The sequence below is a fragment of the Dryobates pubescens genome, chromosome 2 (genome assembly GCF_014839835.1).
Source record: "Dryobates pubescens isolate bDryPub1 chromosome 2, bDryPub1.pri, whole genome shotgun sequence".
Classification (NCBI taxonomy): Eukaryota; Metazoa; Chordata; class Aves; order Piciformes; family Picidae; genus Dryobates; species Dryobates pubescens.
In genome coordinates this window covers 21,398,093-21,412,875 of record NC_071613.1, presented here as the reverse complement: position 1 = coordinate 21,412,875, position 14,783 = coordinate 21,398,093, and the positions used below count along the sequence as shown (strand labels likewise).

The 14,783-nt window shown below is 41.7% G+C and overlaps 1 protein-coding gene across 1 annotated transcript in view; it reads right to left on the bottom strand.

Moving 5' to 3' along the window:
* SLC39A10 (solute carrier family 39 member 10) overlaps nucleotides 1-6,021 on the bottom strand; it is a 38,397-nt gene extending 32,376 nt beyond the window's left edge. Inside the window, exon 1 of the mRNA XM_054171667.1 lies at nucleotides 5,975-6,021. The gene's annotated coding sequence lies outside the window, so the exon portion shown is untranslated. The remainder of the gene's footprint in view (nucleotides 1-5,974) is intronic.
* Nucleotides 6,022-14,783: the final 8,762 nt, after the last annotated feature.

Sequence of the window (14,783 nt, the reverse complement as noted above, 5' to 3'; positions counted from 1 at the left end):
TGTGAGAGTATAAGAGCCCTGGAGCAGGCTGCCCACAGAGGTTCTAGAGTCTCCTTCTCTGGGATTCCAAACCCACCTGGACATTCTGATCCTGGGCAACCTGCTCTGGGTGGCCTGCTTTAGCAGGGGCATTGGACTGGATGAGTGCCAGAGGTCACTCCAACACAGAACCGCATGATTCTGTGATGATAAAGACATTTTCTTTCCTCATTACATAATTGCCTAACCTGGATCTCAAAATATGACCTGTTGACAGTCATCTCTCCTGCTTTGCATTTACTGCTGTAACACCATATGTAGTTAGTTGTATGGTAGAAACATCCTTGTCCTTTGCCTGCTGGGTGGTTTGATATGTACTCGTTCCCAGACTAGAGAAGTGGGCACTAAGATTTGAGTGCTGAACCAGCAAACACTTTTGTCTGTTGCACAGACTTCAGTGAAGGTGTTGAAGCATCAGAGCAAGATTAAGTCTCCCTACAAGCAAGTAGTGGTTCTGTGATTAAAGCTTATATGTGGAAGTGGGCAGCAGTGTCCTCAGGGCTTCTGCTGCCTCAGGGCTACTTGGTTTATTCACAATTAATTTTAGCCCTGAGTTTGTTTGAGAGCATACATTAAAAAAAAAAAAAAGTACTTTTGCTAGAGACTGCATTTGCTTTTTTCACATTCTTGCTAAACTTGGTGATCTAGTTTCAGCCCTTGCTTGGCAGATAACAATTGTTAACCAGTTAGTTCTGACTGGTTTCAACTGTCTGAATTCCAATGGCAATTGAAAGTACATCTGTCTAGCTTTGCACCAAGTAGAAAGTATAATTTCCAAAGTTCCTTTACTTATGAGATGGAGCAAAAAGGGAAATCCACCTGAGCTTTTTGTTTTTTTAAACAATTTGTATCCTTCTTCTCTTACAACAATATGTACAACCTCCTCTGCTCAAACGGTATATAAACAGAGCCGGGCATTTGTGTAAGTTTTGAAGGAAAGGTATCAATATCAGTGACAGTTGTGTGTTTTTTCTTTGTTTGTTGTTGTTTAACATGCTAAAACAAGATACAGGTTTTGCAGATCTTTGTTTCAGAATGTTTAAGTGAGCCTGTGGGAAGAGGCTGGGCTTTTGGGTCTGGTTTTAAGCACAAGCTGAAATTTTTACAGAATCACAGAATTTCAGGGGCTGGAAGGGACCTTGAAAGATCATCGAGTCCAATCCCCCTGCCAGAGCAGGATCACTTACACCAGATTACACAGGAACACATAGAGACAAGTTTTGAATATCTCCAGAGAGGGAGACTCCACAACCCCCCTGGGCTGCCTGTTCCAGTGCTCCGTTACCCTCACAGTGAAAAAGTTTTTCCTCATATTTACATGAAACTTCCTATGCCTCAACTTCCACCCAATGCCCCTTGTCCTGTCATTGAGCACCACCAAGAAGAGCCTGGCTCCATCCTCTTACATATTTACCAACACTGATGAGGTCACCTCTCAGCCTTCTCTTCTCCAAGCTAAAGAACACCAGCTCCCTCAGTCTCTCCTTGTACAGAAGATGTTTCATTCCATCATTCTAGTGGCTCTCCGCTGGACTCTTTCAAGTAGCTCACTGTCTTTCTTGAACTGAAGGGCCCAGAACTGGACACAATATTCCAGATGCAGCCTTACCAGTGCAGAGTAGAGAGGGAGGAGAACCTCTCTTGACCTACTGGTCACACTCCTTCTAATCCACCTCAGAATAGCATTGGCCTTCCTGGCCACAAGAGCACAGTGCTGGCTCATGGTCATCCTTCCATCAACCAGGACCCCCAGATCCCTTTCACCTTCACTGCTCTCCAGCAGCTCAGTCCCCAACCTATACTGGTGCGTGGAATTGTTCCTTCCCAGGTGCAAGACTCTACACTTGCCCTTGTTGAACTTCATCAAATTTCTCCCTGCCCAGCTCTCCAGCCTGTGTCCAAATCTTGCTGAATAGCAGCACAACCTTCTGGTGTGTCAGCCACTCCACCCAGCTTTGTGTTATCAGCAAAGTTGCTGGCAGTGCACTCTGTGCCCTCATCCAGGTCATCAACGAATATACTGAACAGTACTGGTCCCAGTACTGACCCCTGAGGGACTCAAATAAGACACAGGCCTCCAACTAGACTCTGTCCCATTGACCACAACTCTGACTTCCTTCCTTCAACCAGTTCACAATCCACCTCACTACCTGATTGTTGAGACCACACTGCCTCAGTTTAATTGCAAGGATGCAAAAAAATATCAAAACCTTTTTTCATTGGTTCCAGATCCAAGGTCATGCAAACATTAAAGGACGTAAGCAAAACGGTGTGATCCTTCAGCGGCAGCTAAAATATTTGTTCCACACAAAGCTTTTTTCTGCAACGTGGAAGGAAGCCAGTATGACTGGTAGACCTTTGGTTCATTGTGCAAAGCTAGCAAACACCGGCATATGTTATCCAAAGGAAAACTCCTGCCAGGCAAATTTTACTTTATTAAATTATTCTCCCTTTGTTTTGTTGTTGCTTTGTTTAAACATTTTGCCAGTCCTACTGTCTGAAGCAGCCTGAAGCCCTTTCATTGGGTCTGAAGCACACAGGAGTTGCTGGTAGCAGGGCTGGGATAAGATTCAAAGTAGAAGATCTTAGAAAGTGAGGACAGTATGTCGCAGCTACCTTCCTCTCCTGCAAACTCAGGTATATTTGTGTTTCTTCTGTCCTTCCTGCCTGTTGCTTTTGGCATCTCTGTGCACTATTTGCAGTAGTCTATGCCAGCATTTCAAAGCCAAGGTATTTTTTATTTAATCTACTTTAAAAATTGATAGCACTCTGAAGGCCAGCTTCCTTCAGCACATGGCTGGGGTGAGACTGCTGAGCACAAAGAACTTGTGATCATAATCGGAGGAGAGCTCTTTATCAATAAATATGGGGTATTCTCTGCTGGATCCAGGCAGGGTTCAAAACATCCAACGAAACTGTGCTGGCTGGGTGGGGTCAACTGAAAATTCCTCTGAAGGCTTGCACTTCTGAGAGCAAACTGGATGCATTCCAGAACTGACCCACCTGACTGCAGAGGAAGTATTGACTTTAATCTCTTCCCATGCTGAGGAATTTGTTTGACACCCTCTCCTCAAACGGAATGGAAACATTTCATGGTACTGCCCTTGACATTATTTGAAAGAACCAATGAGCAGATGAAAGTAAGAAAATGAAGGTCAGTATCTTTTATGTCAGTCTCTGCCAGATTTTAACCACTATTTTCATAACTGTCAGTGTTTATGCATAACCTAGGCCTGGCTGAATGATACAACCATTTCTCGTCTAAAACTGGATTTTAGTAGGCAGCTGGAGTGAAGTTCCCCATTTCCTTCACCTCTGTGGCCCCTGGAAGTGGAAACAACAAACTTCAACCTCCTGCAGTTCCTCTGTTATCAGCAGGCAGAATCAGGAAGCAAAACCACCCACAAGTTACTGGTTACCTGTTTTGAATGCCTCAGGGGATACTGATCACCTGTGCAATTTCAGCTCTGAGCTACTACTGCAGACACACTTCAGTAACTTAAGTATGAATGAATAAGCAAGTGTCATATAGCATCATCACTTTACCACAGATCCAAAGCTTTAAATGAACACTTACAGAGAAGACAGGAGACATGGACATGCACTGGCAGGGAGAAGAAACAAAGGCATAGTTTGCAGAAATAAAGTAAATGATAAAATGGGTGGTTTTGTTTGTTTTTAAATGTGTTGTAACAGTAGCAAAATCTGAAGTCAACCAAAAGGCTCCAAAAATCAAAGTTACTGATCAGAGGTAGGGAAAGAGGTAGCTTAAGCTTGGCTGTGCTTATCCTCCTATGCTTGCTATTTACATAAATGGGAATTGGAGGAAACAGTAGGATGCTGGCCTTCAGAGTGCCATCAGTTTTAAAAGTTTTACCTTGGCTTTAAAATGCTGGCATAGACTGAAGTTGTTGGGGTTTTCCCCCATATTTTACATGTTTGTATTTGTTCCACTTGTACTTCACAATGTAAAAGCATATTAAACACTCCTGTTTCTACAGAAGATAAATAAGGAGGTTCCAGGAGTATAAATGGCATTAGGAAACAGCCCAATTTCCAAACAATCATATAACCATTTGACAGTACTAGAAGGTGCTGCAGCTTTATTTTTTAATGTTGCTGCCCCAGAATGCTGTGCACAATTAAGTGGTAATTGCAGTTTTAATGACACAAGTAGGAGTGTGGATTTAAGTATGAACAACTACGAATATGCGAGTATACTTTAGCTGATAGTCAAAAAGATGAAGTACAGGGACATGTAGAATGTGGTCTAAATGACAAGAACATCAGAGTTGAATACTAGTGAAATTACTTGGAGACATAGGCTGTGTGGATGTTGCACAGCTAGAAGCTGGGAAGAGAGGAGAGAAATGGGCAAGCCCGTTTCATGGCTATTTTTCATCTGCCTGACTTAACAGCCCCACTTGATGCCTGTAGCTGTAAAGCAGCAGTAACTCCACTGTGAGCAAGCTGTAGCAGCAGCAGGACAGAGTAACACAGTGATAAATAAATCCCATTACCTTTTAGAAGTGGAAGGGAAGTTTGGAAGCATTTCCTCAAGGCAGCATCGGACTAGTGAGAGTGCTTGTGAAAGAGGATGCAGTGATGCATGTTTACTGGCATGTTTGGTGATATATGTGACTTGTATTAGAGCACTGAGAGAGCTCTGAGAAGACCCAAGGGTGGGAATGCCAGTAAACAAGGAAAGAGAAAACAAGGCCATTTCTGCAGTGTTTGGGTTACACTAACAGTGCTGAGGTAACTGATGGGCTGTCAAAGTCCAGGAAAGCCAAGCAGTCTGAGACAAATTTAGTGCCAGTTTCGTCAACACTGAAATTGAGAGGCAAGAGGGGAAAGTTACTGCTTTGAAAATACTTGTTCTCACTCATTCTGTGTCTTCCCAGGCCTCTTGAATAACCTTCCCTCTTACCTCTCACCTCCCGCTTTATACATGTAAGCAAAAATTCATTCTATATACACACAGGATAAACTCATCTCGGTCTCTGTGCTAGCTCTGATGAAGTTATTGTGGACTTCTCCAAGAAAAACTTGCAGATTTGAGTTCATGCTTTTTGTTGGTAAAGCACAGCCTTCCAAGTACATAGAAAATAAGATGTTTGACAGCAAAAGCTATTCTTTATAACAGGTTTCCATTATTGGATGTGTACCAAAATGCTCCACAAGCACGCAGGGATATTCAAGGCTGAAATTAACCAAGAAACAAACCAAATACTACTGGGTTTTGGCCAGGTAAGGGCAAAAATCAACCTCTTGGAAGTAAACTGATACTTATTTAATCATTTAGTCATGGTGCCACCTCTCAATAAATGTCTGTGGAACTGCTTTCTCCAAGCATATGAAGGGTGTGTCTGTAGAACTCCGGAATTGTTTTTCGGTCTAAGTTACTACTGAAATTTGTTGGCTATTAGAATGAATAAGAGACCCATGAAGGTCTTCACCCTGTTCATACATTACAGTGAGTAGCTAGTGAAAGCAAATCTCACCATAGCTTTTGGCTTTCAGACCACTCAGATACCTAAACCCAGTACCTTCACAGGGTTGTTGGAATCACAGCCTCACTGGTCACAGTGTTTACTTCAGAGAATGTCTCCATTTATTGCAGGTATTTTAGTATAAGGTTTTGTAGGTGGGTAAATGCTGTAATTCCATTCACATTTTCAGAATTACTTTACTGTTCATTTAATGTTAAATAAATGAGAGACAAATCCACTGAATTAACCACAAGTTAAATCTGAAAGCCTGTAATCCCTCACATTTCCACTTCACTAAAATTCTGAGAATAAGCTGCTGCAGTACAAAATAACATCCTTTGGCAAATCAATACATACAATGAAAAGAAGGAAATTGCACACAGGATCATCAAGGCATTGTTTCTTAAAACTAAACAGAAGCTAAAACTGAAGCAAATACTTACTAATAATTTGCAAGGAAGCTTGGAATAAGAATATTTTAGGCAAAGCAGTGAAGAGACACTTGAAAAGACAATGCTGGGGGCTCTCCAGCTCTCAAGTTCCTGGTCTGGGCTGGCTCATTGCCAAAATCCTATGTGAAGGAGACCAGATTCTGGGAAGTTCTCATCTGAAAACCTGCTCATGGAGTTTTACTGAAGTTTATCTGAAATAAGCGAGAAGTGCTTCTTTTGGACATTGTATTACAGGGTGTGTCAAATAACATAGCATGAGAACACAGGAATTCACTGCTGGTTTCCAAGGGGGCTTTGAATGTTAGCTACAATTCTCATCCTAAAAGTACACAAATTTTGACCCTGTTATATCAGAAGACACCAACAGTATCACAGTTCTCATTAATCAGACAAAACTAGACTTGGTGGTGCAGGTTCTAAGCAGCAGTAAATCAGAAAAACTGCCAGCCATGACGTGCCTGAAGCTACCGCATGCACGTACGTTACAGAACAGAGCAGACCACTTACAGGATGTTGGGTGTCAGCTCCATCCCTCAGGACAGCAATGTCTTGTCGCTTGTGTCTCCTCCTTCCTCATTTACAAGAGGGACAGACTGCATGGCCTATAAGTCACTTCCCTCAGCAGGAATCATTGCTATCAATGCACTTTCTTAACTACTGCATTTTCAGGAGCTGCTTGCACAGGGTATTTTTATTTATTGTTCAATTGAAACTGAACCTTGAGCTAGTGAAAAGAATATTATGGTAGTGCTCCAGGTCTGGAACAAAAGCCAGTGTTTTCACAGGAGGACACTTCAAATGGCTGCACAAGACTGAGCTGCTGAGTACTGAGGTGTGTGCAGTGTACAGAAAGCAAGCCTTCATGCAAACATAACCTGAGCAGCAACTGTTCAGAAAGCCAAATAAGGAGAAAATAATGAGACTCGGACACTTTGGCAGAAGCAGATGAAATTGCCCCAAAGCACCCAGAGCAAGTGCTGTCTTCCTCAGGTATCCCACAGCTATCTGTCTTGCTGTGGCTCATGTTCAGCCCTTCGGCTGGAACTAGTAGCGAGGTCACCCAGCCATTCTGGGTTATATACCAACACACAACCCTGCTCTCGTCCTAAAACAAACCTGCTTTCCCAAACTCTGAGGGATCTAGTGAAAATAACTTGGCCACAGAGACCTTTTCAGAGAAGTTTCAGTTTCTGTAAAGCAGTAGTTTGTATTTGCAATAATCTCAGCAGAAGAAGTACACCACATTTCTCCTAACATGACTTAAATGGATGGTCTGATCTGCGCAGAGGCCCCAAAGAAGCAGACACCGGGGTTTCTTGTTCTTGGAAAACAGACCAGCAATTCTGTTCCTTCTGGGGACAGCATTGCCATGTCCTTTCCTGACACTGTGTGCTTTAGTAGAGCATAATCTGTCGAATTTCCAGCTGTTGAGGCAGCTAGAAACATTTCCAATGTAAATTACAACTAATCTGCTTTTTAGGTAGAGAAGAGCTGAATACTCTTCTCTATTCAATGACTTCTTCTCTAAAAGAGATTTTTCTTCCACAGAAGGGGTCTTCCATCTCTGACTCTTATTCTCTCCTGCAATTCTTCTTACTGCCATTACCAGTGTAGATTCAGAAGAATCCTGTTGTCAAGGACACAGCCAAATTATTGTCTGAAGGGTTTTTTTGAAGGTCAGGAATCAAACTAGTGATGATGGTCCCTCTGGCAGCACTTGCCAGGATGGAATTATAACTGAATAGTGGCAAATATGGAGCAACCAATAAGAAAAGCAGATCTGTTGCTGCTAAGGACTCAAATCCAAAACTTAAGGTATTGGATATTCACTGCCCGGTCTCACTGTGGGCCTTTGAAGCCTTTAGCTACTGACTGTTATTACACAACATCTCCCTCAGCCAGCCGTGTCCTGTTGATCTGGAGGACACAGAATATATGTACATTCTCTTCCTGAGATACTCATCAGGAATAATCTTCCCAGAATGATATTTTAAAACAGTTTTCTTTCAGTGCCATACAGGAAGAGGCAGCTTGAGAGCACTTTCCTATCTGCTGCTTGCAGAGGGGCAAAGCCTTTCACAGCGCCACTTAAGTTAATGCCCTAATAAAACCAGCTGCTTCTCAATGGACTTTGTTTGCTTTAGCCTGACTGTATTTTCAGTAGATCCAAATTTAGCAATAGTACTTGTACGGTGTTGAAACTCTGAACATGCTTATTTCAAAAAACAAAGTTTTGCTTTGTCACATTCTAGGAAAAGCAGAACCAGATCATAGAAACTTCCCACAAAACCAAGCTGACTGCTAGAGGTTTTTAGAGAGCTTAGGTCAACACTGAGCTTTAAAGAGATATCAAAAAATGTGGTCATTGTTTTGAGACCTGCTGCTTTGTTGGCAAGTTTGAAGATAGGATTTAATACAAGTTAGTCTACTGCAAAGCATTCACAAACTACAAGGTAGGAATGATTCCTAGCTGCTTAGAAACAAGCAAGCCATGTGAGTGACACGATTTTCTTCTTTACTCATACATTATCTTTGGCAGAAAGATATTTTCCATCTGACTAATGTGTAAGCTGCTGGAAAAAGTGAGACTGGTGTTCAGGAGGGAACAGAGAGTCCTGTGGAGACAATGGGATGACAGACCTGCCTCCCTCCACCCTGCATTGTGCTTGGGGCTGGTGGAGATCCAAGGGAGTGTGGAAAAAAGATCTGGTTTCTGTTACCCTGAAGCAATCATTTCCAGTAGTCACCTAGTGAAGCTAAAGGAAGTCTGCTTTGTGTATTTTTTTCCTGAAAATGCTAAAACAAGTTTGTAAACGAACATGGTACTTACCCTTAATCAGGCTCCAACTCGAGGGTGTAGAACATACTGATAGCCTTACACAGCCAGCTGCTTTTACCCCTCAGTTGCTTAGTAGCTCCTTTCAAATCAATAGGAATGTAGATGTGCTATAGTGAGGCAGAGCTCTAGGGTCCTGCTGAATCATGTACTTTGCATGTCACAATCATTACTGAAAAATGTGGTGGTGATCATACACCAAATTAGGACAAGGACATCTGTTCTCAGCAGGACATGAAGCTGGTGTGCCTGTGAATGGCAGTGGTGGAAGTAATTTTTTCTGTATTGAGACTACCAAGTATTTAGATCTTTCCCGTATTCTGCTGTTTCTGAAGAAACCCAAGATACTAGAAGCCAGGTATTTTGAAAGCCAAATTATTTCTCTGGGTACACTGCATACACATTAAAAAAAAAAATTCAAAAAAGAATCTTGGTTTCTGCCAGGCAGGCACCACCATAACAACCTCCTCTAAGCACACTATAACACTGACTGCCTGGGTAAAAGCATAACAGATTCACCATAACCCTTTTTAAATGCAAGTGTTTGGTGAATCCATCTGGACAGCTAAATCATCTGCTGCATTGCTGCTATTCATCTGTTTAATGTCTAAAACAACTCTGAAGAGCAATTCAAGAGGAAGTGATGTAATTGAATCTTTTCTTTCTGAGCTGCTTCTGAGTGCGTGTCATTAACGCGCTATACCTGAGTGGTGTGAAAATAGTTCTGATGAGTCATTAAAGACTGGTGATGAACACACTGTGTTTCACTCAGTCATTACACATCTGATCCAGCTCTGTTCTTCACTTACTCCAAGAATCTACCCTCTTTTGACCTGATCATCAGGAGGTCTTTAATGATCAAGCTGCCTACCTTACAATCAAGACCATGTCTTGCTAACCCTGCTACATGCTATTTATCAAGCTGTTGAGTGCACTTGGTGTGCAACAGGCTTTCATACCACCTCCACCATTCTGAGAACTTTAACACCCAATCCTCCTGCATGAAGGGGAGTTGAATCACTTCTTAATTAGCACAAACATACAATACATCACATCAGATATCTTGGGTCCCAATTGTCAGCTAACTTCCCAAGAGAAGCTTTTATACCCATAACAAGTTTTAGTCTAAAAATATAGACCTAAATTTACAGGTTTATTGCTTCTGTTCACAAGCTAAAGGAATATTCTCTCTCTGCTCCTCTTGAGGTCTATAGGTCTCAGCTGACTTCGTAGTTTAATAAAGTAACCTAATGCTGCCTTTGGATTTACACCTACAGACTTAGTTAGAGTTAGGAGGATTAGAGCAGGTTCAAATTCTGGCTCTACTTCTTCAACTTCCTTGACAATTCTGTACTTCACTATTTCATTGCCTGTTAATGTATTATCTGCTCAGCTAGGATAACATAAAGAAATGAAGTATCCTGTTATACTTACTGGCTATCCTGGAGATGATTTGATTCTGTCTTCAAAGGGGGAGAAAGGAGACTAGAGATTTTACTGTCATATACATGAAGCATTCCCTAAGCCTCTTAGCCACAGCAGTGCCACAGAGGACTACTGGGGGTAACAATTTATGGACGAGGAGGTCCAGAACACGTGGAAGATGTTTATAACAGGAGATTGCTACCAGGAACAGATCATGAAACAGGACACTTTTGGGAAAAAGTTTGTCATGAAAGCTGTGCAAAATCCCTGCCGGCAGTGGCTTTGTGGATTCCCTTGAGGTGGTTTACAAACAAAGGACCCCAATGTGTGCAAAAGACATGGTTATGTAATTGTGAAGTAATTTCTGCACTACAGTAGTAAATTATTTCCTTTTATTTTTAACTTGCTTTAGACAATAGATCATCAAATATCAAAGAATGAAGAGAGTTAACTTGTTTCCCATTGCTTTCACATCAGTTCTGAGAGTAATTGTAGGTAGTTTGTTCAGATGTGATGCTTATATTCCTTGTGTTTCTGCTGGAAAAATGGCACACATAGCTAAAGAGAATTAGTATGCTAAACCTTATTTATCATCAGTTTAACACATCTAAGATCACATATGTATCAACCATGTGTCTTAGGAAGTTGCTTCAGCACTGCACACTCTGTTTAGACACAGGTGCCTTGCTGTGCTCAACGTGCACAGCAACATTATTCAAACCAGGGCAACTGATCTGTAGATTACAATTATTTGCACAGGTAACTGAAACAAATTAAACTCTCCCCATTACAAAACCATACTTTAGTGCTAAGTCATTGTTCAGGTGGGATGGAAAAATTTAAAAAGTGATATGGATGGAAACTAAAGTCAGGCTTTTCTGTGCTGCAGTTTAAAGTCTGTTTTCAGATGCCCCAAATCTAGCTTTGTGTTGCTTTCAATACTAAAGTCACATTAGCCCCACAAATTTGGAAGAACATTCTGATTACAATTATTCTATTAGGCTCACTGAGCTTCCACACGATCTAATTACAAAAATTGATTGATTGAACTAAGAAATAGTTAAGTGATAGGAATTTAAATGTGTGTTGTAAATTAAAAATAATTTCAGGTAACAGCAGTAACCAGAAGGAATCTAATGGCTGGATGCAGGGAACTAATTTATGTACAAGCCTTGAGGTAATGAGTGAGACACATTTTAACGCAGATCAATGTCAAAGAATGAGGTAGGAAGGATGAACAGATATTTGCTGATAAGAAACAAACAGACGTAAGTTGTAAATATATTTACAAATGCTCAGGAAGAAAAAACAGCAGCTGTGTGAGGAATCCTTTACAGCACAATCAGAACTTAATGCCTGAATTCTAGAGGCACATAGCCCTTGCCTTTCTCTTGCTTCAATACTTCAGCCTAGGCTAAGCAGAGTGTGGGAAACAGCAACAGACAGAATCGTTAAACTGAGCCTGTGCCATTATTAAACCAATGCCTATGCCTGCTTTTGAATGTCAGCTAATGGCTTGAGGTGTCTGCTCTTGGGATCAAGATCAAAGTTCTGATTATATGTGGTCATTAACATTTTTTTTTTCTTTGCAAGAGAGAGGTTGCCTTGGTGTCCTTTCTGCCAAAATCCAGTTTGGGCTGTTGAAAGCTCCCTCTGCAGTGCAATCAGGCTTTGCTACCGCCTGTTTTATGGAAAGAACATTGTGCTGCAGGGTGTGCATTTGATAGTTAAAATACTTATTATCAAATGCCCCCTTTGCAATATCTTCTGCCTATCATAAGCAGGAAGCTCACTGTTGAAGGATCCCGAAATTCTAAGTGTTCTCTGTTTTTTCACAGGGACACCTATCAGTGGAAGTACTGAGGTTCAGTAAGATCCTAAGCTGCTAAAACTGTGTCCTGACAAGGTGACTAAGAGTGACCCATATTAATCACCTAAATGAGAAACCCAGCAGCCTTAACTCATCTAGATAGTGTGATTAAAATCTGGACTGTTTTCTGAGGAAACAGTCATCTCTACAGTGCCTATGGTGCCTGGAGCTACTTCACTCTGGCTACTTAGCATTGAAGGAAGGCAACAGAACAATTCATTGCATTTAGTGGAGTCAGAGTTGTGATACCCAGCAATGTTATCACACTGAGGCCTGGGGGTTGCCGCAAGGAAAGGAGGATGCCACATCCACCTCCTGTCATCCAGCAGCTCTCTGGTTTGAGCTGATTGACAGTTAGTAGCTGGCCCTGTAAAAGTTTGTCAGAGAAAGCTGCTAGCTTTTGAGAGAGAAAGCTGCTAGCATACAATGTTGTTGATGGTTTGTAGGAGATGGGGGTTTGAATCGTGCAGGTGTTACTGCTGCTATCCCTTGCCTCCCTTTCCAGACCAGATACATATTTCCCCACAGTAATGCAAAGCTCATGGCTATGCAGAAAGCAGCAACATTAGCATCAAGAGATCATGTTAACAGCTTATTTGGAACTTCAGCTTTCATGAGCAAGGAAACAGCTGCCATGAATGTGGAGGTGTTTGTTTTCCTGTGTGGCATTCCCCATCAGCATTACAAGCTGTTTACATATTTTACCAATGAGCTGCTGAAGGGTAATGGTAGATAACAAGTGTTTGGTAACCAGAAATGCATCTTTCTGCTTTACTCCAAATGGAGGGTATTCAGCAATATCTAGTTCCCAGTGAGTCTGGGTGTCAACAGGAACCCAAGAACTGATCTTGGCATCCTTTTTGGCAAGAAAAATACCACCTGCTGAACTGCTTTGAAAGGCTGCAAGAAGTAATCTGGTTTGCAAGCAGGTTGTGAAACCCTTTGTTCTCAAAAGAGAATAAGCTAGAGATACTGTGCTGCAGTGACTCCAACCAGAGAAGGCCTAGGAATGACGTGAAGTGCAAGATAAGAAGGAAGCAACGGTGCTCGTGGTACAGTGCCCAGTTCTGCACACTTCCGGCACAGTTCCCAGGTACTGGCAAATGATTTGTTTGAAGGTCACCCATTCTTATTTAAAGTTTCTGATAAAGTGTTAGTCGTTTAGAGAGATGTAAACCATTTGAGACACAGTTTCACACCAGGAGATGATAATATGGTTACACACTGTGCTCAAGGCCAAAGGGAAAGTAGTTTGTGATGCCTACTTAAAAAAAACTTCTCTAGGCTCTCTTACATCCCTCAGAATCAACACCTCCAAACATACATGGTTCAAGGGGTAGTATTTTTCACAGGCTCTTTAAACAGCTGGATTAGAAAGCAGTCACTGCAAACTGTGCTTGTTCAAAAGAAATTTACAGAGCCTACCAGACTTAGGGGCATTGTCTGTTACCTTATCTCCTCCTTCTCTGCAGGAGTATAATCTTGACAGCACTTCCAGCTTTTAAGTTTGAAAAAAAGTGGCTAGTCTATGAAGGGGAGTTTCAGGACAAAGCAGTCCTTCATCCTCAATCAGAAAAAACCTGTTTAAGATGTGGCAGTGTGATGGTTTGAGGAACATAGTGTGAAGGTCCTAAGGCTAGTGCCAGAGCTGAAAACAGTACAGCTGAGCAAAGTAGTTCTGTGGGACTGGAATTAGCTGCTGCTCCTTGCTTTTGGTTGTGACTAAACGTAGGGGACAGAGAGGATGGTCCAGACAGTGGATACTCTGGCTAATGATTGTGAAAACAGGTGATTCCCAGTTAGATTGAAAACATCTTCCAGTGAAGACATTTTCTTCCCTTCAGTTAGAAACTTTATTTCCACTCCTCCAGTTGTTTCCCCAAGTTTACTGCTATCACCTTTATTTTATGAAATAAGCCTGAGTGCCTGTGACTAGGAAGGTCATGCCTGTCATGCTACTAAGACAGCAGGCTAAAATGGCATCAGCTCATGGAGCGGCAGTTCCAGAGTTCGAAGAAGAACCCTGTCAGAGTACAGGAAATCTTGCTAACAATTGCACTGAGATACTATTTCTTTTAGCTTTCAATCTCCTTCTAGCATGTCCAAAATAGAAAGATACAAACAGCTCAAGTAGTAGCTCTGCTGCAGTCTAGATCAAGCTCTGGTGAGCTCGAAGGGAGCATAGTTGCACTTTCCAAAGTTTTCTTGTGTTTTTGGTAAAGGCAGTTGTGGAAAAAGCTTCAAAGAAAGAATCCATCAGGCTTTTAAATCAATTGATCAATTTATATGATTTAAAATTTCTCCACTACAAATAGACTAGAAACAGTGTGGTAAAAGCAGTCTAGCCCAGCAGCTGAGCTCCCCATTAGCCTTTGCTGTTCTCTTAACTCCTGAAGTTGAAGAAATAATCAGTCTTTGGTGCATGGGCCTCCAGCATCCCACGTACCTTTGGTGTTTATTGAATCCAAAAGCACAGTTTGGGGATTGTAAACAAGGTTTAAAAAAAAAAAAAAAAAAAAAAAAGGGAGAGGGGAAAAAAAAAAAAGAAGAAACCCAGGAAGTCCTCAATCTAGGGAAAAAAGTAAAAGTAACTATGGCTCCTCCCAACAACTGATTAAAGGCTTGGCTGGCAAGACTGCTTCCCTCCCCAGCCCCAAGGGAAGCAAGTG